At 48.1% G+C, this 25,410-nt stretch overlaps 3 long non-coding RNA genes across 26 annotated transcripts; all 3 read right to left on the bottom strand.

The window, feature by feature from the left end:
* Positions 1 to 652: 652 nt before the first annotated feature.
* On the bottom strand, positions 653 to 2,506 carry LOC311429084. Its single transcript, XR_014688096.1, has 4 exons — positions 2,229 to 2,506; positions 1,905 to 1,958; positions 1,761 to 1,804; positions 653 to 1,341 (listed from the first exon to the last, which is right to left on the bottom strand). It is a non-coding gene; the product is annotated as an uncharacterized lncRNA (long non-coding RNA).
* A 4,279-nt stretch (positions 2,507 to 6,785) lies between these two features.
* Positions 6,786 to 18,172, bottom strand: LOC311429082. 24 transcript variants are annotated; one of them, XR_014688071.1, is made up of 15 exons: positions 18,057 to 18,172; positions 17,886 to 17,935; positions 17,407 to 17,500; positions 17,162 to 17,297; positions 16,316 to 16,445; positions 15,992 to 16,127; positions 15,285 to 15,430; positions 13,938 to 14,127; positions 13,718 to 13,819; positions 12,939 to 13,038; positions 12,136 to 12,209; positions 11,560 to 11,705; positions 10,091 to 10,488; positions 9,196 to 9,294; positions 6,786 to 8,772 (listed from the first exon to the last, which is right to left on the bottom strand). It is a non-coding gene; the product is annotated as an uncharacterized lncRNA (long non-coding RNA). The 24 variants fall into 24 exon arrangements; XR_014688072.1 differs by having other exon boundaries at positions 13,938 to 14,105; XR_014688074.1 differs by lacking the exon at positions 13,938 to 14,127 and having other exon boundaries at positions 6,788 to 8,772; positions 18,057 to 18,163.
* Positions 18,173 to 22,342: 4,170 nt separating this feature from the next.
* LOC311429083 lies at positions 22,343 to 25,375 on the bottom strand. The gene is made up of 4 exons (XR_014688095.1): positions 24,948 to 25,375; positions 24,624 to 24,677; positions 24,480 to 24,523; positions 22,343 to 24,034 (listed from the first exon to the last, which is right to left on the bottom strand). It is a non-coding gene; the product is annotated as an uncharacterized lncRNA (long non-coding RNA).
* Between the last annotated feature and the right edge of the window lie 35 nt (positions 25,376 to 25,410).

The following is a 25,410-nucleotide window of genomic DNA, read 5'->3' as shown; positions in this document are numbered from 1 at the left end:
GCTGAACAGTTCCGGAAGGAGCTCTTTCCTGTGACAGGTTCCTCCAAAGGTTTACACTCTACTGGGGACAGGAGAGAAATAAAAATAAAAGTTTCAAGAACCCCTTATCTGTAAGCTTTCAAGATTCAACAGACCTCCTCCTCAAGCACACCGTTCAAGCACTATGCGAGCAGCTGCTCGCAAGCAGCTCAACTCTTCCCCCCCACACACACATCTGACAAACACCACAGAGATGACTGTGCCTGCTGCCCTTCAGTACGTGCGCAGAGGCAGACCAGATGTCTTCGCCAACACAGTCCGGACAATGTATTAGCACACCCATGCACTGCCACGTTAGCTGTCATCACTAACTGCCAGGCAGGACAGCTCCAGACCAAACACATACACACACAGCCACGCCACAAACACTACAAACAAAACACACAACACAAGGCGCAAGAAAAAGTGACCCCCGGAGGGAAGCCCTATGGCAACAGCAAGTCACAACAGGTGCTCTGCACCAGACCCAAGGAGAGACTCAAATGTCACGACACGCGACCGGAAGACACTGCCAGAACTGGGGTGATGGAGGCCTAAAAAGCCTTCCTTCAAGACAAGAGACCAGAAGGATGGGGACTGAAAACCCCATATGATTCAAAGATTGAAGCCGAAATTCCTTTAAGCGGTATATTCTTTATTGCAGCGCTGGATGCACGGGGGGATCTCTCCACCTATCGTGCATACCCAAAGCAGAAAGCAGTCTTGAATTTATACAATCAATCTATCAATATTCTACCGGCGCCTATACATATTCATTGCCTACCCCCGCCTTCCCTCGCTTCTCATGCTAATTAGCCTTTTGGCACCTTGCGCCTGAGCAGAGCCTCCCAAGAACTGTGGGCAGGGGCCTTTGGGACGTGGGCAGGGGTCTTTGGGAGGAAGACCCCGAGTCTTCCTCACATTGTACTTTTCATCTTTGGTCAGGAATCCGCTGAGTTGGCATGTTTCTTAATCGCAAGAGCTGGCTGTTGCTAATTCTTCCCTTTGTTGTGTCTTTATAATGAATTCCAACGTCCGGTTTTGAGATTTATAGTCCTTACATTTGTTTCTCTGTCCGTCTGCCGCTTCCTTATCGTGAGTTCCGGTGTCTTGTTTCGAGATATACAGTCCTTGTCTGGGGACTGTCCTTGCCTCCCCAATACCTCCTTAATCACATAAGACGACGCTTAGGAAATCAATTCCCAAGCAAGAGCTCCTGATGCGGCCCAGATGACTTCCACAAGAGCGAAGATGGAAACAGATGCGATCTCAAACCGAATATGATGCACGAGACCTGAAACAGAACTGCACTTCAAGCAGCGACTGCAAGACAAGAAGTGCTCGGATCAGAGCCACGATGACAAAACAAGCACTGAGGCCCTTCAGCACCGCTACCAAGTCGCCTGTCTGGTCAGTCCAGTGTAAAAAGCTAGAAGGATATCAAGACCCCAGAAGCACAGAACAGACATTGCAGAAGCAACACTACAGGACAGACGAACAGAAGGAAACTGTCCTGCCTGGTGCACGCACTCACGCTACAAAATAATCCCGCTGCTTCTATTAGCCTGGTGACCCAGCCTGAACCACCCTCGCAGCGGCACCAAGTATTTTCAGCCAGCTGGCTCCACGCTGCTCTGGCTCCCAGCTCCCATTAGCCACCCCAGATATGCAAATACCAGGTGCCCCCCAACTTAGCTCTCAGGTTGCTGCATGGTAAATTCCCTCCGCCTCAAGAAACGCACAGGCACTGGTCGTCATCTTAGTCAATTGCCAGGCTCATCATCAGCTGCAAAAACAGAGTACCAGCATTCACTAGCATGCCGGTCATGATGCCCACCTTCTCCACAACGCTGACTACTGCTGATGCAACATACAACTATGCTCACCTGTTCCTCTCCAAATCCAAGCTCCAACAGTGCAACCGGTATCATCCACACCACCTGGGAAAACAAAGGGATTAAATGATCGTTGCGTTCACAACACGTCACCCAATGGTGTGTTTTTGTTGTTGTTGTTGTTTTTGTTATTGTTGTTTTTTGTGTGTGTGTTTCCTGTATTTATTTATTTTTTAGTCTGCTTTAGCTCAACGGCATGCAGAGTGCAGACAAGAAAACTGGGGTGTTTCTAGAAGCAACAATCCCCACGCTTTTGCTGTAGCTTTGAATATTAAAAGGACAATACGACCCAGCAAGTAACTGGAACTTTCTTACCTGGAATTAGCTCAAACTTTTCTTCACATTGAAAGAAAAATCTAGGAGCAGAACACATTATACACCAACAAAATTGAGTCCATTTCATCCCCAGAAAAAAAATCACATGCTCTCATCCCCTCCTGTACGTCAGCCGCTTGCCTACCCCACGTGGCACACGCTTCCATCTGTTCTCTTTACCCACTTATAGCACCTCTAAAAGGCAAACTGGAATTTTACTCTATTGGCTGTAGGAAAATAACTGCAGTGACAACCGCGCCCCAAACTGAGCCAGCAGCCCCTACTAAACATCCCTCTACTAAGTGAATTCCAAGCACTTAAAATCCAGAAATCCATAGACTCCAGCCTGCCTAAACAACCCTGCAACGGACAGAAGGAAAAACAAAGCACTGTCCCCAAAGAGCAGCCCAGGCAGAAGGAGCTCTCTGATGGCATGCCTGGGGCTCATATAGCATTTAGCCCTGCCCAGCACCCAAACCCAATCACCTGGGAAAGGGGAGGGGCAAAGCACATGAAAGTAGGAAGAGAGCAAAAGGAGCAGCTGTGTTTTGTTTTGTTTTCCTTTCCTTTGTTTTTTAAAATCTGTTTTATCTCAAAAACATTCAGAGAGCAGACAAGAGACCTGCGGTGTTTCTAGAAGCAAAAATCCCCTTTTGCTTTTGCTGCAGCTTTTAATGTTGAACTGATAACGGCACCAAGCAAGTAACTGAAACTTCTTCAACTGGAATTAGTTTAAACACGCTCACCGTCATCTGCAAACACAGAGAACCAGCATTCACTAGCCCTAACCCTAACCCCAACCCTCACCCTAAACTCTAACCCTAGCCCCAGCCCTAGTCCCTAAGCCCAACCCTGGTTCCCGAGAACTTCATTTCCAGGCATGCTCTGGGCGCTCAACATGGCCTCCCGGAGGTCCGGAGTCCCAGAACTACATTTCCCGGCATGCTCCGGGCACCCAACACGGCCTCCCGGAAGTTCGGAGTCCCAGAACTACATCTCCCGGCATGCTCCGGGCAGTCAACACGGCCTACCGGAAGCCTGGTGCCGGAAAACTACACCTACCAGAATTCCCTGGACAGCCAGCACGGCCAATCAGAGGCCGAGCTTTCGAGAACTACATTTAACCGCACTCACTGTAACCCTAGCCCTTCCCGCCCTTACACAAAAAAGCCTCAAGCCCTATCCCTAAACATCCTCGAAACCCCTACGGACCTAACCCAAACTATTTACCACACTAAACCCCTGAAGTCCTATGCCTAAAACCCCTAACCCAATAAATTAAGACGCTCAAATCCCAAACCCGCAAAATTGAGATGCTCAAATCCCAAACCCAAAAAAATAGGACGCTCAAATCCCAAACCCCCTTCCAAAAAAGAAAAAGAAAAATCAAGAAAAAAAAAAATCAAACAAAACAAAAACAACAAAAGGGGTAGATCTGGTGGCATCTGCCCTGTAACCCTGCAAAAATCACGAGGGACCTAGAACAACAAAGCAAACGCACAAAATAACATTGACATCCTATCCATAAATGTGCTATAACAATTAATCACCTCCAAAGAGCTTCAAGCAATAAATGCACATACTACTAGATCGGTTTCCTCTAAAAGATCGTACCAGACCCTGACCCACCAAAAGAACCCTGCATGTAGCTAACAGAAGCATCAACAAAGCACTGACCCCAAAGAGCAGCCCGGGCAGAAGGAGCTCTCTGATGGCGTGCCTGGGGCTCCTATACCATTTGGCCCTGCCCAGCACCCAAACCCAATCACCTGGGAAAGAGGAGGGGGCAAACCACAAGAAAGAGAGCAGGAGCAGCAGCAGCTGTGTTCTTTTATTTATTTATTTATTTGTTTGTTTTGTGCCTATCCCTAGTTTACAGCATGCAGAGTGCAGACAAAAGAACTGGGGTGTTTCTAGAAGCAAAATTTACCGTATTTATGCCTCAGCTTTGAACATAGAAAGGACAATACAACCAAGAAGGTAAATGAAATATTTTCCACGGGAATTAGCTCTAACGTTAGTGTTAGGTCAGAGGTTGGACTCAATGATCTTGAGGTCTCTTCCAACCTAGAAGATCTGTGATTCTGTGTGATTTACATATGAAGAAAAATCTAGGAGCGTAGGAAATTACACATCAAAAAAAACAACGACGTAATAAGCAACGCGCATGCACGGCCCCACGGCCGCCTGCAGTACTCGTTTTCCACCAGCAGGAGGCGGCAGAGGGCGCCCCCGGGCCCCACCGCGCATGCGCCCCCCTCGGCCGCCTGCAGTACTCGTTTTCCACCAGCAGGAGGCGGCAGAGGGCGCCCCCGGGCCCCACCGCGCATGCGCCCCCTTCGGCCGCCTGCAGTACTCGTTCTCCACCAGCAGGTGGCGGCAGAGGGCGCCCCCGGGCCCCACCGCGCATGCGCGCCCCCCGGCCGCCTGCAGTACCCGATTAAAACCAGCAGGTGGCGGCAGAGGGCGACCGCGGGCCTCACCGCGCATGCGCACCCCCCGGCCGCCTGCAGTACCCCTTTCCCGTCAGCAGGTGGCGGCAGAGGGCGCACGCCGGCGCCACCGCGCATGCGCGCCCCTCGGCCGCCTGCAGTACCCTTTTCCCACCAGCAGGTGGCGGCAGAGGGCGCACGCGGGCGTCACTGCGCATGCGCGGCCCCCGGCCGCCTGCAGTACCCGATTAAAACCAGCAGGTGGCGGCAGAGGGCGCCACCGGACCCCACCGCGCATGCGCGCCCCCCGGCCGCCTGCAGTATTCGTTTTGCACCAGCAGGTGGCGGCAGAGGGCGCACGCGGGCGTCACTGCGCATGCGCGCCCCCCGGCCGCCTGCAGTACCCGAATAACACCAGCAGGTGGCGGCAGAGGGCGCCACCGGACCCCACCGCGCATGCGCGCCCCCCGGCCGCCTGCAGTATTCGTTTTGCACCACCAGGTGGCGGCAGAGGGCGCCACCGGACCCCACGGCGCATGCGCATCACCCGGATGCCTGCAGTACCCCTTTACCACCAGCAGGTGGAGGCAGAGGGCGCCACCGGAACCCACCGCGCATGCGCGTCCCCCGGCCGCCTGCAGTACCCTTTTCCCACCAGCAGGTGGCGGCAGAGGGCGCCCGCGGGTGCCAACGCGCATGCGCGTCCCCCGGCCGCCTGCAGTATTCGTTTTGCACCAGCAGGTGGCGGCAGAGGGCGCCACCGGACCCCACGGCGCATGCGCGTCCCCCGGCCGCGTGTAGTACTTGCTTCCCACCAGCAGGTGGCGGCAGAGGGCGCCCGCGGGCGTCATGCGGCATTCGTGGCGCCCGGCAGCCTGCAGTACTCGCTTCCCACCAGCAGGTGGCGGCAGGGGGCGCAACCGGACCCCCACCGCGCATGCGCCCCCCCCGGACGCCTGCAGTACGCATTTTCCACCAGCAGGTGGCGGCAGAGGGCGCACGCGGGCGTCACCGCGCATGCGCGGCCCCCGGACGCCTGCAGTACGCGAATAACACCAGCAGGTGGCGGTAGAGGGCGCCCGCCGGCGCCACCGCGCATGCGCGCCCCTCGGCCGCCTGCAGTACCCTTTTCCCACCAGCAGGTGGCGGCAGAGGGCGCCCCCCGGGCCCCACCGCGCTATGCGCGCCCCTCGGCCGCCTGCAGTACCCGAATAACAGCAGCAGGTGGCGGCAGAGGGCGCCCGCCGGTGCCACCGCGCATGCGCGCCCCTCGGCCGCCTGCAGTACCCCTTTCCCACCAGCAGGTGGCGGCAGAGGGCGCCCGCGGGAGGCCTTGGCGGGCGGATCACAGCTCGCCTACTGTGCCATTCGGAGCTTGGGGCTGTATTTTTTCCAACGTATTTGCTACCCACACCCCGCGGGGCAGCTTGTCTTACAAAGAAGTCTCTCTGTTAATATTCTCTTTAAGGCGGGCACGAAGCATCCACTGCTCTTCTAAGCAAGCAACCTTCCTTCTGTGCTCCCTTCGGGATGCAGGACTACGTGCACTCAGATTTATTCCACTCATTTTTCTTCCCCTTTTCATTGGCACAGTCTCCAAGGACGCCTGGCTTTCTTCTCACAGACTCGCGTCCGTTTCAGTGTAAGGCATCTTTTCCCTCCGCTGCTCTAATCCAAATTCAAATTATCCAGATAAAACAATAGCGAGGTAAGAGAGAACTGTCTGAGTTAAAGTCACCATCTTTCTGTAACTAATTTAGCAGACAGCTGTACCGCATCAGAGGAGGAGGTTTAGATGCTAACCAGGTCAGGCACATCACGGTCAAGTGAGCGCCCCCGGAATCACTAAAGAAACTTAAGGAAGAATCTACTAGAAGAAAGCTGTCTCCTCTTACCACCGCCTATTTAAAAGATAGTGTAGTACAGGCAGTTCTACGTGCATAAAACCACATACACACAGTATACCTGACCCAAGTAAATTCCCTCTTAGAAGTCCACCATTAAGCAAAAGAGGTGTATTGTGGTGACACACAGCTGCCGTGTAATGATCCTGAAGGGATGAATCGCCCTATGTATTCCAAGGTACTACTGTGGTTTGTTTGGTTTTTTTTCCCCCCCCCCCCCAAGTACGTTCAACAGTACAGGTAAGTACGTTCCCGCTAAGAAAAAGAGTTCAGAATTGTTTATAACGAGTTCGTTCCAAGTGTCACTTTCTCACTTAACGTAGTAATAAAGATACGCTGCTGCTTTTGGATTTTATTTCCTTCTTGAATCTCACTGGTGTAATTCCAGTGGTCAAACAACCTCTTCCAGAAAGACCAGCCCACTGCTTCACAGGAGAAGGAAAAGATGTCTCACACACGCTGGCTAGTACTAAAAAGAGTAATAGGAAGAGAAGTTCAGGCCATCAATGTAAGTATGTTTCCCTGCCTCTTCTGCTGGCTGGTCAAGTGGAATCCTCAGGACAGCCCCAATACCTTGTGAAGAGCTTCTTAACGCCAGCACAACTTCAACCTGTCTTTTAAAAGAAAGCTGTTAAAGGAGCAGGAGGCTGTTTTTAAATGAGAACAACCGAAAATAAAATTATCTGAAGAGCCACTTACTACTGGCATATTACCGTTTAAAAGGAAAATATTAATTACGTGCAGGTGCTCCAGTCTTCGTTGCATTTTCTGTGATTCACAACATTACCTTTGAACAAAAGAGTAAGAGGAACGGAAGGGAGGATATTAACTCGGGTAACCAAGGATTTGGTAAGCTGGAACTTGGTGTCTTTAACACTTTAGCCTTGGAGCAAAAATGTACACCCTGTACAGGCTGAGCTGACTGATGAGGCAGGTGCTCCAGGGTACGTGCTACCGGGAGGTAAGTAACAAACACATTCCGCAGCTATTACCAGAAGTGGGGTTTCAGGATATGCAGACTGGTTTCACAAAAAATATTAGCGGTCTGTTGGTGACAGACAATTCGAGGAATTCAGCGCTGCCCATTACAGACTCCTCAGATCAGCACTTAACGAGAATTAATAAAAGGGTTTATTTTTATATATATATATATATATATATACATATATATATATATATACATATACACACACCCACACCCACCCACCTATGTTCAAAAAAATGTATACAGTTAAAATATCAAATTAGTGATCCGGTAACAACACTGTTCAAAACCAATCTCTTTTGTATGAACATTAAAATAAATGCACACTTTTAAAAGCATTTCTTTTTAGTGCTTCCAAAGCACAGCGTGTGCCAAGGCAAGGCCACCTGAAGAATCTCCGTCCTCCTCACGGGATGAAAGAGAACTGAAGTCAGGGACCTGGGAAGCCTCAGGTGCGCTTTCATAATGTCTGCAGATAAAAACAGAAGAGAGTCTGAGGTAGATTGTTTAGTAACCACCAAGTGGTAACAGTCACAGGGCTGTCTTTAGCTTTCATTAACACAACAGCAGTTTCTTTACTCTCGATCTACGCTGAATCTCAAGTTTAAAGGCATGGCTAGCAGTTCTCGGGAACAAGGCCCTCGTCTCTGTGCTGGCAACATGCAATATTACCAGTGCAGGTGTTTCTGGGAGTTTTGTTTGTTTGTTTGTTTTTTTATTGGGACACACACACACACACACACACCAGATGGGATCTCTCCACAATGCAGACACTGTGTGCATTTGACAGTGCCCCATTTTAGTGCGATCCACTGCCTATTGCACGTAAAACGGCTAATGACAGTATTCAAGTGAGTAAATTCTCACCACCTGCAGGAGGGGCAGCAATGGTTATTTTTTTCAGCCTGTTGAGCAAAGAGCACCCTCCACAGGAAAAAAGCCACACCTTTCATAGCACGTCCTTAAGGTTACAGCCCAGCTTCTGCCGATAGAGGTTCGTAAAGTTAAAGCTCTGCTGCTTCTTCTCGGACTCTGACAGTAAGATCACTTGACCGCCAGGATGGCGAGGGCAACAGCTACGTCCTCTTCCACTCTTCTGCGGCACAGCAAACTCATTCCCGGTCCGTATTCCTCTGGCTGGTACACTATTATCTACCGTTCACCTGATTAACTCTGTTGGGTAGGCTGTTGAACTCTAGCTCCTCTAGCGTTCTCTCTAAGTGCTGTATTAAGACACGATTTTTAAACCTAGGGAAGTAATTTCATTTCTTCTTCCAAAAACAGCAGTTAAATAACTCAGTATTATTTGGCCACGACAAACAGTATTAGCAGAGGCTCTCTGTTTCCAGCATGGAAGAGCTTCCCTCATTTCTGACGCCAGAATGGCAAATTTAATTTGATACAGCCATCTTTCCCCAACCCACGCAAATTCTGGGTCTTTCTTCCATAACCACCCGTATCTTTCTATTTCACACTTCAGCTCTAGGTAACGACCATTTACTTCAGAAAATACAACGGCAGTTTGACCGCTGAAACTGTAATAATTTAAGTATGTCAAAACAAAACACTTGTTTTGGAAAAGACTGAGATTTGCTATCATGAACAACGTTAGCGTTTAACTCCGAATCATTCGTATCTATACAAACCTTGCTCCTTCCCTTATAGCAAATTCAATGAAATACTTCTGAGTTTCCATCGGTCCTTGTACGTACCTCCTCAAGAAGAGAGAAGATTTTTTTCACGATCTTAAAGAAGAGATCCAAACGGATATTAGAAACAGATCTTGTAAATGCATTTTCAGTAAATCTCAACAGCCAAAGGAAAAACAACAAAGCCTAGAGTTTCCCATTTCTGCATACAGTAATGCACGTAAGAAAAAAAAGCCAGCATACCAATAATTTGAAGTGATATCGATTAGCTGATATTCAAATGTAACGCTGAATTTTGTTCTCTTAAAAGAGCAGTATCTAGAAACACCTGCCCTTGGAAAATGCAGACTAGGTTTAATCAGCAGAGAAGCCTTGCATCTCCACGAACACGCTGCCATGATCAGCAGTTAATAGAAACAAAGGGATACCAAGCCACGTTTCAACCTAGAGCTGTCATTTTTGAAAGCAGAGGTTTAAGATAACTACTCTTTACAAGATGACCGATCTATGTGGAGCATGAGCACGATTGTCTCGTATAAAGTTTAACAAAAAAAAAAAAAAAAAAAAAGTAGCGCCAAAGAATGAACCGGACACCTTAGATGTGAAACAACAGTATTTTTTCATTGGTTTCTGTGTTTTCTTCTCTGAACCAACTATGAAAACACGAATGGCGCTGTGACTAAGCCTGCTTAAGAGTGCTGCAGTAAGGACAGTGAGGATATAAAGTTGGACTGTGAATACATGTACTTACTTTCTTGTTCTTCCACTACTTGTACACGACTAATCAAAAATCATTCCAAATCTGAGGTTTTATTTTCAAAATAGATCCTCATTTCAAGAAAAAGTCTTCTGTACCCCTAGCCTATTTTTAATACACTAATAAAGAACTTACTTCTTCCACGTTTGCGAACCTCTTTCACCACTCTGATTTTAATGCCAGCATCGCTTCCCTCCAACATTGTAGGTGTTATTTTAAATCAATTTGGCACAGATTCAGAAGTAGACTCCATCACTCGTTTTTGGTCATCTCCAGCCACGCTGTAATTTAGAGGCCCTCGAACAAGTGCATTGGTACCAGGTTTACGATCCAAGCCGTCTTTGCATCATTTAAGCAATTGAACTCATCATGTAGAGAGTCTAAGTCACCAGGTGACATTTCATCCTCTCCCTTAACAGCTGGAACCGAAGAAGCCATTTGCACAGACAAGCCATCAATTTGCTTTTCCAGCAACTGACAGTTTTCTGCTTTCTTCTCTCCATTACCATCTTGGACAGTACTGATACCAGTGTCTGAAAATTAAGAAGGAGCTTAGTAGTGCATATAACTGCAGGATCAAAAAACACAGAAGGACGTTATTCTGCATCCCTTCTTGTTGAAAGTACTGTGGAGAGAGTTACTCAGCACTGTCAGATCACTTCAGTAGTTTTATTCACCCTTTGACGCAACCACAGGAATACCTCCTTTTGGGCTGCTACCGTCTCATATGACTGTCGTGAAGTTATTTGCTGTATTCCCATTTCAGTGACTAAAGTAAACTAAAGTTTCCCCTCCTTCCCCGAGTTCCAGCAAATTTTTCTTTCGACTCTGCTGCAACAGGTGGGTAAATTACTATTTGTGAGAAATTTAAAAATTTTTTTTTTTTTTTTTTTTACACACTTTCCTTCCCCACTTCTCCCTTCCCCACTATAGAATACACAAATGAGAATTAAAAGCTGAAATGAAATCCTTGCTACCGCCAAACCATCGTGGTGAAAGGTTTCAGCACTTTTTAGAAACAGTTCCAAATTATTGCTCATTCAGGACTTCGTTACCTATAGCAACAGCCTGTTTGTCTAAGCCGACCAAAGAAATTCAGTCCCAATTAACTCTAAAACTTACGTGTCCTTTTGAATTAACACAGAAAGCACGGAGACCTTTTTTTTTTTTCCTGCACATTATGTCCATTTATGACCACACAAGTTCCTGTACTACAACAACTCCAACATACTTTTATTTGTTGGCATGCCTTTGAGGTTCAGATATGGTGACGGAGATCCAGCAGCACAGGGTGGCCCTTTCCCACCAACATGGTTTGTCACAACAGTGACTGTGGCCGTCGCAATAGCGGCGACGTGCTACGCCTTCTCTCTTTAGTGATGCTGGAGTATTGGGCTCTCCAGGACGCTTGATCTTATTCTGAGGCCCAGCAACAAATTTATCTGCTTCATCTATCATCGTACCCTGAAAAGACTTTTTTTTTTTTTTTTAAATATAAGTAAAAAACAATTGCTTCGTCAATTCACTACCAGAGTATTTGCCTCCGTGTTACAATTCAGTTACTTTTCAAATAATGATACAGCAGATAGCAAGACTTCTCCTACCTTCTCATCCTGTTTGAACAGACTGCCAAGTGTATGAAGAAGCCTTTTTGGTTGATCTGGATCGATCTCCCGAAGGGGTGAAGGCATCATTTTCAACTACTCCTGATGATTTCCCCTTTGAGCAACAGGAACGCCGTGAAGGCAGTCTGCAGCAGAACAAGGTATCTAAATTTAGTCTACCTTAAGACTAAGGAAATACAAGCCTCGCATGCTTCCATTTCCAGTGTTAGCATTTAAGATCTAGAAATCACTATTTCCTCCCTCTACAAAACAAAGGAAAAGCAAAAGGCAAATAAAGCCCCTCTTTCCTTTCACCGTCACTATAAGAACATCTACTGCATCCTGTTGCACAGGAAAGCTCACCCATGAAACTTAATTTTCAAATTCCAAGCACGCACAACATGTTTTGTGACAGAAGGCAGAAATTTCATTCTTTTCCTTCGGAATCTAGGGAAGGACGACTGACCCAAGAAACGATGCAAAGTCTACTTCCTCTCCCACACCGAGGACAGAAACACTACTTAGGTGAATTAAATAGCTGTACCAGAATATTAATAAATAATTGTGTCCATTTACCTTCATCCTGCCCCACGATATCCCTGCGTGTTTTCAGAAGATTGGTTCTCATTCCGGTTAGCTGATCTAGAAGACTGTGACAAGACATATCATATGCATTTCTGAATGCCCGTGGCTTCAAATCCTAGTTTTATAATAAAACAAGTAACTTTCAGTTAACCCGCGAGTTCTCACGCACAAAGAAATTGCTCTGTGGGCTGTACTACCGTTAACTACTAAAAAAACAAAACAAAACAAAAAAAAATTCCAAAACAACTTCAGACATTCTGAACGTATTCTGAAACAACTTTCTTTCCATCTCTCCGGAAAGAGCTTTCCTCCTATCTGTGACAAAGGAAAAAAAAAAAAAAAAAAGTTGTGATCGCGGGAGTCGTTACACAAAGCCACACTCTGTGAATTCACTACTACAGTTAAGATCATTTTTAGTCAAAAATACCTCGGCAGCAATGCTATCACTGCAAACATAGCGTTGCCAAAAAAAAAAAAAAAAAAAAAAAAGAAATTCAACTCAAGATATAGGAGAGGGCGAGCTAAAAGCACAAATAACATGACCGATGGAGGCTGCAACAACCACCTGGTAGATGGTTGTCCACAGCCCTCGGATTGCATGGTCGTCTTTCCTGACAAACGAATACTGGAAGAACAGAAAAGATACACCGTGTGTCCGCAAAAGCCTTCGGGGAGACTACTGAAAGGAAAACCAAACCAAAAAACTAGGAACAGCAAGTGGCGTATACGTCAGTTTTGTTAACAGAGCACCACTAATGTACCAGGAATTTCCACATTCTTCGCCCCTCCTCTACCTTGAAAATGTCACCCAATTCTGTCAGTGTCTTCACCATCAGCATTTATTTATTTATTTCGTTTTTCACGTGGACATGCGAGGAAAACATTTCGAGTACCCTGTCATCGAGGAAGAAGAGGAGAGGGGGGAAAAAAAAAAAAAAAAAGAGAGATGAGGGGGGAAGAAGCACTGCCATTCCTTTCCTCGGTAACGCGAGCAAAAAGCTCAGGCGCTCAGCAACAACGTGCTTTGAAAGATAAAACACAGAAGAAACTGCACGTTATTTAGTCTCAGCTACAGAGTCACGTGTATTTGTACCTGCTCATTTATTCATCTGCCAGTGTATTTTAGTACAAACGCTACAGAACATAGAAACCGCAAGGTTACTACTACCTTTTGTGACCGACGCGATCTTTGGCAGGAACAGCTATCGAAAAAGAACCAACAAAATCCCCTTCGTCGACAGCCATCCGAACCTTTATCGTCTAACAGCAGTCCTACAAACATCCCCTGGGATGCTCAACTCCTGAAACTTTCTGTTCAACTTGAGGCAGAACAAGCCCTTACCCTGGGCACCTTCACCCAGCTCTCCACTGCTAGCAGAGTAGCACCCTGATACTGTCCAGGACGCGCTGCAGCAGCCTACTCGCTTACGCGTATTTACTGCAGCCTGGTTCGAGACGCGCACAGAGGGACCCACGAAAAATCCACCCTTTCCTTCAGAGAAGTAAATACATACATACATACGGACGACACGGTAAGGAAGAAAAGCTGAACACACAGCATGCGGTCCTTTACCGTGGGGCAGATCCAGCATCAGCACAAGGAGCTTTGGGGCACGTGAGCGATCATCTACACCGGCCATCGCGACAAGCCAAACTCACGCACACAAGCCTCGACCTAAAAACACAGAACACATTAAGTTCCTTTATAGCTTATGGAAGTAACAACCAGCATCTCAGATGCAGTTGGATAGTTGGATTGCATCAGCTTAGGGACTGCCTCCTTCAAAACGCACAGGGGGGTGGGGAAACCAGTCTTGGAAACCTGTTGCCTAACAGGAAGGAGACTGTTGTCTTCTCCTCCATAGGTGACGTTCTTCCAAGCATCGTCCTGCTCCTGGATTTTACCAGCCGCGACGGGATGGTCCTACCGGCGTGAGTCGGGAACGCTTCCCACGGGGTTTCTGTGACACTGAAGTAAGTTTTCTGCAGGTACAAGTAACGCAGCACGAGACGGCAAGGAAGCTAAGGCACCGTCTGCAGCACAGCACGTGTGCGATATTGGGCCTGAGGGGACCAGTCAAAGCCTGCAGTAATCGCTGAACAGGTGGGCAAGCAGGGAGCCCTACGGGAAACAAAGCTCACGTTCTGCAAAGCTCTTTTCCCGTCAAGAAGACGGCCTTTTCTATTCAGCGCATTTACTGAACTTTAGGCTACTTCCCATTCGCTTTGGCAAGTTAGCCTTTGCGTAAGCCAAGAGGTTTTAAACTGCCAAGCACCACTGATGGTTCTTGTTCTCCAACAACAGGGAATTTCAATCAGGGCACTCGTTAACAGGAAAGCCTGGCTCTGTTTCACACAAATCACGTACCTAAACCACGGAGACAGGAGTCTGCAGGAAGAACTCTTTAAAAGGTGAACTTAAAGAGAAGGATACTACTCATTTTTCCAGAACTTCTGCAAGGACTGCGGCAAAAAAAGGCTGAACCAGGGACGTCTCTATCATCATCCCCTCTAGAATTCAGCAACTCCATACAGTTATGGGGCAAATACCACAGCTGCAGCGCAAGACAAACAAAGACCTCGAAGGTCACGTTTCTGCCTGCGTACCGAGTTCCGCTGGGAAGACCCCCCACCTCTGGAAAGACCCCCAGCCGCTCAACTCCCAAGCAACGTTGCCACGGCCAGTGCTTACGCAGAGTTTTGCTCTCTCTCGCTGCTCAGTACAGGCCCAAGGCCTCCTTTATTGCACACAGTTCAAGCAAAACTCTTGGGACATAACCAAGAGACAGACAGACAGACAGACAGAAATTGCCTCTCACGTCTGTCCTCACTGACCGCAACCAGCGTCCTGGAAAGCCCCGCAAGCACCGGTCTATTCCTAGGACAACTCCGAAAGCTGAGGCGGGACAAAGTTTAGCCTCTCGTACCAAAGACTGAGCAACAGACAGAGCCTGACAGGCCAGTTCATTCTAGGTCTAAGAGGCTACTACGACTCGGCAGGCACTACGTGCCTTCCTTCCCTTTGCGCTTCCCAGCGCCGAGCAGCTCGCGCTTCCGCAAATTCAATGAAGCCTTGGAGCCGGGGCTGCAGGAAGCTTACGAGCACGCCTCGATTCCACCCCGAGGTCGCTGCGACTTACCTGGGCAGTCGGGACGGACGGGCTGCTCTCTCTCCTGAGAACCCTGCGACCGCAGCACGCCAGCTGCGGCTTTCCTCGCTTTACCCGGTGCGCCACCTTCGCTCGGCAACAAACCCCGCAGGGGTCCTAGCGGCGGGGAGCTGCTTCTGCCCCGGTGAACCGCAGCACAAGGAGAGAGCCGGCTGTCAGGACGCAGGGAGAGGAAAGCCTCCGAGGCGCGGCGCGGCGCAGCCCAACGATCAAGCGCAGCGAGGACCCGCGCCCGGCCTCAACACCCCCCGCCCCTCCCGGCCCGACGCTCCGAGGAGGCACCCCCGGAGGCTCTCGCTCGCCTCACCGCCGGCAACCGCGCTCGCCGCCAGCGGCAACCTGCGCCTCCCGGCGCGCACGGCCCGGCCCCGGCCCGGCCCCGGCCCGGCCGCGCAGCCCGGAGCCCACGTGGCCGCCCGGCAGCGCAGAACTACAGCTCCCAGCATGCCTCGGGACGGAGCACTCCAGCCAATCCAGAGGGGCGTCGGCCACGCGCACGCAACGGCACCTCCTCCTGCTGCCCTCTCTGCCCCCCCCCGCCGCCGCAGCCGCCCCCATCTCCCCTGTCCCCTCTCCCCCAGCCCCTCTCGTGCTCCGAGCATCTCCAGCATTTCAGGAACTGGAACCCTGGAACCGCTGACGTCTGGCACGTGTCAGAAACGTGGCAGGAGACGTACTCTGCTGTCGCAAGGCACTTGCAAAGCCGGCCCGACAGCTGAAGCAGACTCACACAGTCCACCGAGCAACTCGGGGCCCCCACTGCTGTCCACTCACCCTCATGCTTCGTTCAAGCTTCCGTGCCTACGCCCTGAGCTACAAGAAACAAAGAGAGAAGGTCACATCCACAATGGATACGCAAACAGCGCGGCACATGCAGAGGACTCAAACACAGAGACCAGAGTCAGACAAATAAAAAACAAACAAACAAACAAACTGAAGTCCACAAATGCCACAAGGCCATGAATGCATAGCAGCCCCGGCAGGGGTAATGACAGACATACCCTTTGCAGATGAAAAAGGTGACCCTGCTCAGACTCTTGGTAATACTGCACCAACGCGGTCAAGCCTCTTGTAGCATGTCATCAAGCTGGTTTTAGTCCTCTGGAGAGTTACACGAGTGGGTTGATTCATCTAGAGATTAAAATACAGATCAAACACAGGAGCGTATCATCCCACCATCCCAAAAAAAAAGTGAGCCAGCAACCTCTGCTAAATATCCCTCTATGAAGTGAATTCCAAGCCCTTAGAATTCCAGAAATCCATAGACTCCAGCCCGCCTAGAGAACCCGGCAACTGACTGAAGGAAAAACAAAGCACTTACCCCCAAAGAGCAGCCCAGGCAGAAGGAGCTCTCTGACGGCATACTTGGGGCTCATATACCTTTTGGTCCCACCCAGCACCCAAACCCAATCACCTGGGAAAGGGGAGGGGCAAAGCACATGAAAGTAGAAAGAGGAGGAGCGGCAGCTGTGGTTTATTTACTTATTTATAAGGCTTAGCTCAACAGCATGCAGAGGGCAGACAGGAGAACTGGGGAGTTTCTAGAAGCAACAATCCCCATGCTTTCACTGCAGCTTTGAATGTTAGAAGGACATTACCACCAAGCAAGTAACTGAAGCTTTTTCAGCTCGAATTAGCTCAAACTTTTATTTACGCAGAACGAAAAATCTAGGAGCAGAACAGATTATACGCCAACAAAATCAATTCCGTTCCACTCGCAGCAAAAATCACTTACTTCAGCAGGCTATCTGAGAACCAAAAGGCTATGCTGATGGGTCAAAACACACTACAGGACACTGGGGCCGGGCCCTCCGCTGCACCCACTTAAAACCCATCCCTACACTCACCAAGGTGCAACCCCAACCCGAACACAGACGCAGCATTTCAGCCTCAACACAGTTTCCAGAACTGCTGGAAAGCAAGCTTCATCCTCAGCGAGGCGTGCTCAGGCTGCACAGGAGGGGGCTTCGGGCACCTCTTTGCCTACCGAAGGAGACCGCCATCAGCACCTGCTTTGTTCCGATCCTAAAGGCTAACATCACAGCCCACGTCGCCTGGGACACCTGATAAACAGAAGAGAAAGCAGCCATACCGTTTTCAAGCCGTCCCTGCACGTGTCGCTCCTCGATGATCTGCAACCTCTTCTCAAATCCTCAACCGCTTCTGTGGAGAGCCTGCCATGGCACCTGCAAAGCAAGACCCTTCGCAGTCACCTCGTGCTACTTGGCAGTTCTGCTCCAATCCAGCTCACAAACAGCCCGCCCTTCCCGTGCTGCTCTTCAGAGTGCAGCTTGGCCCCTCTGAGCCTGTGCGACACACCTGTGAAACAAAAAGAAAAGCATAGGCTGAAGCAGCATCCAAAGCCACAGCACAGCTGGGACAGTTACTCTCATCTGCTCCCTAACCTCTGCTCCCTCACCTGCCCTCGAGGCAGATGCTTCCATCTGCTCTCTTAGGCCAGCTACAACACCCCTGAAATATAAACAGGATTTTTACTGTACTTTGTGCAGTTAAGTAACTGCAGTGACAACTGCACCCCTAAAGTACCTGCTACATCTGTTCATCGCTCACCTTGCCAAAAGCAGCTCCGGTCAAGTCCCGCGTTGTACACTGTGTTTCAGCTTTAACAAATGAAAACGGTCACAAGATAATCATTCAGCTGCCAGCATTAGCACCCATCCCTCAACAACACAAAGGGACCCCGTTTACAATATTATCATTTCAAAACAGCAGCCCCCATACCTCAGCACACCTCGGAAGTAGACCAAGCCAGTCACCGAGCTGCCTACGGAGCGCTGAACAGTTCCGGAAGGAGCTCTTTCCTGTGACAGGTTCCTCCAAAGGTTTACACTCTACTGGGGACAGGAGAGAAATAAAAATAAAAGTTTCAAGAACCCCTTATCTGTAAGCTTTCAAGATTCCACAGACCTCCTCCTCAAGCACACCGTTCAAGCACTATGCGAGCAGCTGCTCACAAGCAGCTCAACTCTTCCCCCCCACACACACATCTGACAAACACCACAGAGATGACTGTGCCTGCTGCCCTTCAGTACGTGCGCAGAGGCAGACCAGATGTCTTCGCCAACACAGTCCGGACAATGTATTAGCACACCCATGCACTGCCACGTTAGCTGTCATCACTAACTGCCAGGCAGGACAGCTCCAGACCAAACACATACACACACAGCCACGCCACAAACACTACAAACAAAACACACAACACAAGGCGCAAGAAAAAGTGACCCCCGGAGGGAAGCCCTATGGCAACAGCAAGTCACAACAGGTGCTCTGCACCAGACCCAAGGAGAGACTCAAATGTCACGACACGCGACCGGAAGACACTGCCAGAACTGGGGTGATGGAGGCCTAAAAAGCCTTCCTTCAAGACAAGAGACCAGAAGGATGGGGACTGAAAACCCCATATGATTCAAAGATTGAAGCCGAAATTCCTTTAAGCGGTATATTCTTTATTGCAGCGCTGGATGCACGGGGGGATCTCTCCACCTATCGTGCATACCCAAAGCAGAAAGCAGTCTTGAATTTATACAATCAATCTATCAATATTCTACCGGCGCCTATACATATTCATTGCCTTGATTAAGGAGGTATTGGGGAGGCATTGGGGAGGCAAGGACAATCCCCAGACATGGACTGTATATCTCGAAACAAGACACTGAAACTCATGATAAGGAAGCGGCAGACGGACAGAGAAACAAACGTAAGGACTATAAATCTCAAAACTGGACATTGGAATTCATTATAAAGATACAACAAAGGGAAGAATTGGCAACAACCAGCTCTTGCAATTAAGAAACCTGCCAATTCAGCAGATTCCTGACCAAAGGTGAAAAGTACACTGTGAGGAAGACTCGGGGTCTTCCTCCCAAAGACCCCTGCCCACGTCCCAAAGACCCCTGCCCACAATTCTTGGAAGGCTCTACGCAGGCGCAAGGTGCCAAAAGGCTAATTAGCATGAGAAGCGAGGGAAGGCGGGGATAGGTAATGCATATGTATAGGTGCTTGTAGAATATTGATTGATTGTATAAATTCAAGACTGCTTTCCGCTTTAGGTATGCACGATAGGTGGAGAGATCCCCCGTGCATCCAGCGCTGCAATAAAGAATATACCACTTAAAGGAATTTCGGCTTCGATCTTTGAATCAATCTGGCACCCCAGATGGGACGACCTCTCTGCCGGACCGCAGGACCCGCTGGGGACAGGACTCCCTAGGGTACCCCCGGGATTTCCCGGAGGGACTCCTCGACTCACCGGATCACTGCGGAGGCAGACAAGGACCCCATCATTGTAAGTGAGTATATTCTTTATTCTGGTTTGGTTTTCTGGTAGACCGGTCATCTGGGACTGTCCAGTAAGTCGGAAGGTGACTTCTGCAGGACAGTATTTGGTATATACTTTGTGGTTAGTGCCACAAGTATATCTGGGGACCTTGGGGTCCATCTGTATCTGGAACTGTCTGTAAGTCAGAAGGCGATCTTCTGCGAGGCAGTGTTTGGTATATACTTTGTGGTAAGCACCATAAGTATATTTGGGGACCTTAAGGAAAGAGCTCGCTTTAAGGTCCATCTGGAATTGTGTTGTCTATTTCGGTTTTCTGACTCATGGAGTATGGTATTTAACTTTGGTTATTGTTACTGTGATTTTGGCTATTTTTCTGGTGGTAATAGTAGGTTCGTGGCATTGTTATAAGAAAGATATCGTTACGGTGTTACACAGTTCGGTTTTCTGACTTATCGCATGTGGAATTTGACTCTGACTATTGTTATTGTGATTTTGGCAATATTGCTGGTAATAGTAGTTTTGTGACATCGCTACTGAAAGATAATGCGTGCCCGTATTTTTGTGAGTGATACGTTTTGTGATACGCTTTTGCAAGTAACATGTGTATTCTGAAAGTGTAAACTGGAAAATGGGGGGGCAAACAAGCAGTGAAATTTTAAAGAAAAGTGTGTTAGGATGTGTTTTAAGTCACTGGAAGGATATTGGAGGATCTGCCGGTGGAAGTGTGAACAGGAAAACATTGATAAAATATCGTAATCAGTGGTGGCTGCTTTATAAGCTGGAATGTGGAGAAGAGTGGCCCCTAAATGGAACTTTAAACTATAATATTTTGCTACAGTTAATGTTGTTTTTTGAGAAGCAGAACAGGATGAAATGTTGTATACTGATGTTTCAGCATCTTGGTGGGAAAAGGTACGGAATTAAGTTGGCCCCTGACTGAGCCTTTGATGATGGCATTAGAGAAGTACAGGCTGGAGAAAGATAAAGGAAGTGTTAAAAGGGTTGTTGAAAGTGTTAAAGGTGTTTGAAGTTGAATGAGCAGGGAAAGAGGATGTAGGAATGTTAATAGTTCTGCCTCTGCCCAAGGCAGAGATCTTAAAATCATGGGTGTTAGCCCTTTGGGGCAAAGGGACCATGATGGGTCCAAGAGAGAGTTGTCACAGAAACAGAAAACCAGTTAACTCTTAAAACAACCTGAGTTCATGTGCGAGCTCAGATTGCCGATGGGACCGCTCAGGGAACTGTGGACAATTGCATTCCCCTGACCGACCCCCACTAAGACCCGAATCATCCTGAAAATTATGAACGGTTAAGTAAATACTAAAACCTGGATGAATTGGGAATTGAGAATATGCTTCCAACAAGGTCTAGAAGAAACCCCTATGGAATTTTTGGACCAACTCTGAAATGTAATGAAAATAAATAAATAAATAAATAAAACAAAACGGTTTGGACCTGGCTTCGGAGGACAAATTGACTAGTCTTTTCCTAGGGTAATTGACCCCTGATTTCAACAGGAATAATGGGGACTTGGGGAATCTACCCTAGCGGATCCTCCACTGGTTATAATGAAGCTAGGGGAGGAATGGAAGTGAAATTTCTTATTGATATGGGGCAACATATTTAGTTCTAAATCAAGCATTAATGCCTTTACAGAATTATTATGTTAGGGTAAAAGGTGTGTCGTGGTTTAACCCGGCCGGCAGCTAAACACCACACAGCCATTTGCTCACCCTCCCCCTCCCTCTCTGGGACGGGGGAGAGAAATGGAAAGTGAAGCCCGTGAGTTGAGATAAAGACAGTTTAATAAGACAAAATAAAATAATAATAATAATAATAATAATAATACAATGATGATAATAGTACCACTACTAATAATGTGTACGAACAAGTGATGCACAATGCAATTGCTCACCACCCGCTGACCGATGCCCAGCCTAACCCCGAGCAGTCCGGCCCCCTCCCCCTGGCTAGCCACCCCTATGTATTGTTTAGCCTGACGTCAGATGCTATGGAATACCCCTTTGGCTAGTTTGGGTCACCTGTCCTGGGTCTGTCCCCTCCCAGCTCTTACTGCACCCCCAGCCTGCCTGTTGGCAGGACAGAGCAAGAAGCTGAGATGTCCTTGGCTTGGTATAAGCACTGCTCTTTAACAATTAAAACATCGGGGTGTTATCAGCACTCTTCTCATCCTAAGCCAAAACATAGCATTCTACCAGCTACTAGGAAGAAAATTAACTCTGTTCTAACTGAAACCAGGACAAGGTGTAACCGAAAAGGCTTATTTTTGTGAACCTTTGAAGTACAAGTTACGGAAAAAATGGGGCATACACAGATTTTTACATATGCCTAGCTCCTCATGGGCACTCTTAGGTAGAGATTTATTAGAGCAAGTAGGAGCAGAAATTGTTTTTGAAAAAGGGAAAATGGAATTAAGTATAGGAGAAGAACAACTAACAAATGTGTTAAGTTTGGCACTAATACAAACTGACCCTAAAAGTGAAATACCTTTAGAGATCACAGATCAAGTATGTCCAGGAGTTTGGGCTACTGAAACCCCTGAAAGAGGTAAAAATGTGACCTTAATAATTATTAAATTAAAGCCAGGAGAGAAACCCATTAAGGTTAAGTAATATCCTTTGAGGATAGAAGATAGGAAAGGAATTAAAGAGATAATTAATAAATTTTTACAGTATGGATTATTGATTGAATGCGAATCAGAATACAATACACCCATATTGCCGATTAAAAAGGCAGATGAAAAAGCTATAGGCTAGTTCAGGATTTGAGGGCCATAAATAAAATCACTGAGGATTTACATCCAGTAGTGGCAAACCCTTATACTTTGCTGACTAAATTAAAGAATAGTCAAGTCTGGTTTACCGTACTGGATTTAAAAGATGCCTTCTTCTGCCTAGGTTTAGCCACAGAAAGCCAAAACCTATTTGCCTTTGAATGGGAAAATCCCGATTCAGGCAGAAAGACGCAGCTTACGTGGACATTACTACCTCAAGGATTCAAGAATAGCCCCACTATTTTTGGAAACCAATTAGCAAGGGAACTCGAAACATGGATGCCTCCGGACACTGAAGGTGCTTTGTTACAATATGTAGATGATCTCTTAATAGCTACCGAGACTAAAGGGAGTTGTATTCAATGGACTAGAAGTCGTCTTAATTTTCTGGGTTTAAATGGATATCAAGTCTCTTGACAGAAAGTCCAGCTGGCTCAACAAAGTGTGACCTATCTGGGATTTGACATTTCGGAAGGACAACGAGAACTAGGAACTGAACCTAGTTCTCACCACAGAGATGACTGTGCCTGCTGCCCTTCAGTACGTGCGCAGAGGCAGACCGGATGTCTTCGCCAACACAGTCCGGACAATGTATTAGCACACCCATGCACTGCCACGTTAGCTGTCATCACTAACTGCCAGGCAGGACAGCTCCAGACCAAACACATACACACACAGCCACGCCACAAACACTACAAACAAAACACACAACACAAGGCGCAAGAAAAAGTGACCCCCGGAGGGAAGCCCTATGGCAACAGCAAGTCACAACAGGTGCTCTGCACCAGACCCAAGGAGAGACTCAAATGTCACGACACGCGACCGGAAGACACTGCCAGAACTGGGGTGATGGAGGCCTAAAAAGCCTTCCTTCAAGACAAGAGACCAGAAGGATGGGGACTGAAAACCCCATATGATTCAAAGATTGAAGCCGAAATTCCTTTAAGCGGTATATTCTTTATTGCAGCGCTGGATGCACGGGGGGATCTCTCCACCTATCGTGCATACCCAAAGCAGAAAGCAGTCTTGAATTTATACAATCAATCTATCAATATTCTACCGGCGCCTATACATATTCATTGCCTACCCCCGCCTTCCCTCGCTTCTCATGCTAATTAGCCTTTTGGCACCTTGCGCCTGCGTAGAGCCTCCCAAGAACTGTGGGCAGGGGCCTTTGGGACGTGGGCAGGGGTCTTTGGGAGGAAGACCCCGAGTCTTCCTCACATTGTACTTTTCATCTTTGGTCAGGAATCCGCTGAGTTGGCATGTTTCTTAATCGCAAGAGCTGGCTGTTGCTAATTCTTCCCTTTGTTGTGTCTTTATAATGAATTCCAACGTCCGGTTTTGAGATTTATAGTCCTTACATTTGTTTCTCTGTCCGTCTGCCGCTTCCTTATCGTGAGTTCCGGTGTCTTGTTTCGAGATATACAGTCCTTGTCTGGGGACTGTCCTTGCCTCCCCAATACCTCCTTAATCACATAAGACGACGCTTAGGAAATCAATTCCCAAGCAAGAGCTCCTGATGCGGCCCAGATGACTTCCACAAGAGCGAAGATGGAAACAGATGCGATCTCAAACCGAATATGATGCACGAGACCTGAAACAGAACTGCACTTCAAGCAGCGACTGCAAGACAAGAAGTGCTCGGATCAGAGCCACGATGACAAAACAAGCACTGAGGCCCTTCAGCACCGCTACCAAGTCGCCTGTCTGGTCAGTCCAGTGTAAAAAGCTAGAAGGATATCAAGACCCCAGAAGCACAGAACAGACATTGCAGAAGCAACACTACAGGACAGACGAACAGAAGGAAACTGTCCTGCCTGGTGCACGCACTCACGCTACAAAATAATCCCGCTGCTTCTATTAGCCTGGTGACCCAGCCACAAGCAGCCTGAACGTGACCCAGCCTGAACCACCCTCGCAGCGGCACCAAGTATTTTCAGCCAGCTGGCTCCACGCTGCTCTGGCTCCCAGCTCCCATTAGCCACCCCAGATATGCAAATACCAGGTGCCCCCCAACTTAGCTCTCAGGTTGCTGCATGGTAAATTCCCTCCGCCTCAAGAAACGCACAGGCACTGGTCGTCATCTTAGTCAATTGCCAGGCTCATCATCAGCTGCAAAAACAGAGTACCAGCATTCACTAGCATGCCGGTCATGATGCCCACCTTCTCCACAACGCTGACTACTGCTGATGCAACATACAACTATGCTCACCTGTTCCTCTCCAAATCCAAGCTCCAACAGTGCAACCGGTATCATCCACACCACCTGGGAAAACAAAGGGATTAAATGATCGTTGCGTTCACAACACGTCACCCAATGGTGTGGTTTTGTTGTTGTTGTTGTTGTTGTTATTGTTGTTTTTTGTGTGTGTGTTTCCTGTATTTATTTATTTTTTAGTCTGCTTTAGCTCAACGGCATGCAGAGTGCAGACAAGAAAACTGGGGTGTTTCTAGAAGCAACAATCCCCACGCTTTTGCTGTAGCTTTGAATATTAAAAGGACAATACGACCCAGCAAGTAACTGGAACTTTCTTACCTGGAATTAGCTCAAACTTTTCTTCACATTGAAAGAAAAATCTAGGAGCAGAACACATTATACACCAACAAAATTGAGTCCATTTCATCCCCAGAAAAAAAATCACATGCTCTCATCCCCTCCTGTACGTCAGCCGCTTGCCTACCCCACGTGGCACACGCTTCCATCTGTTCTCTTTACCCACTTATAGCACCTCTAAAAGGCAAACTGGAATTTTACTCTATTGGCTGTAGGAAAATAACTGCAGTGACAACCGCGCCCCAAACTGAGCCAGCAGCCCCTACTAAACATCCCTCTACTAAGTGAATTCCAAGCACTTAAAATCCAGAAATCCATAGACTCCAGCCTGCCTAAACAACCCTGCAACGGACAGAAGGAAAAACAAAGCACTGTCCCCAAAGAGCAGCCCAGGCAGAAGGAGCTCTCTGATGGCATGCCTGGGGCTCATATAGCATTTAGCCCC

The sequence above is a fragment of the Aythya ferina genome (genome assembly GCF_964211825.1).
Source record: "Aythya ferina genome assembly, contig: HAP1_SCAFFOLD_294, whole genome shotgun sequence".
In the NCBI taxonomy this organism is placed as follows: Eukaryota; Metazoa; Chordata; class Aves; order Anseriformes; family Anatidae; genus Aythya; species Aythya ferina.
The sequence above is the reverse complement of the archived record's forward strand: the minus strand, read 5'-3'. Positions and strand labels throughout refer to the sequence as shown.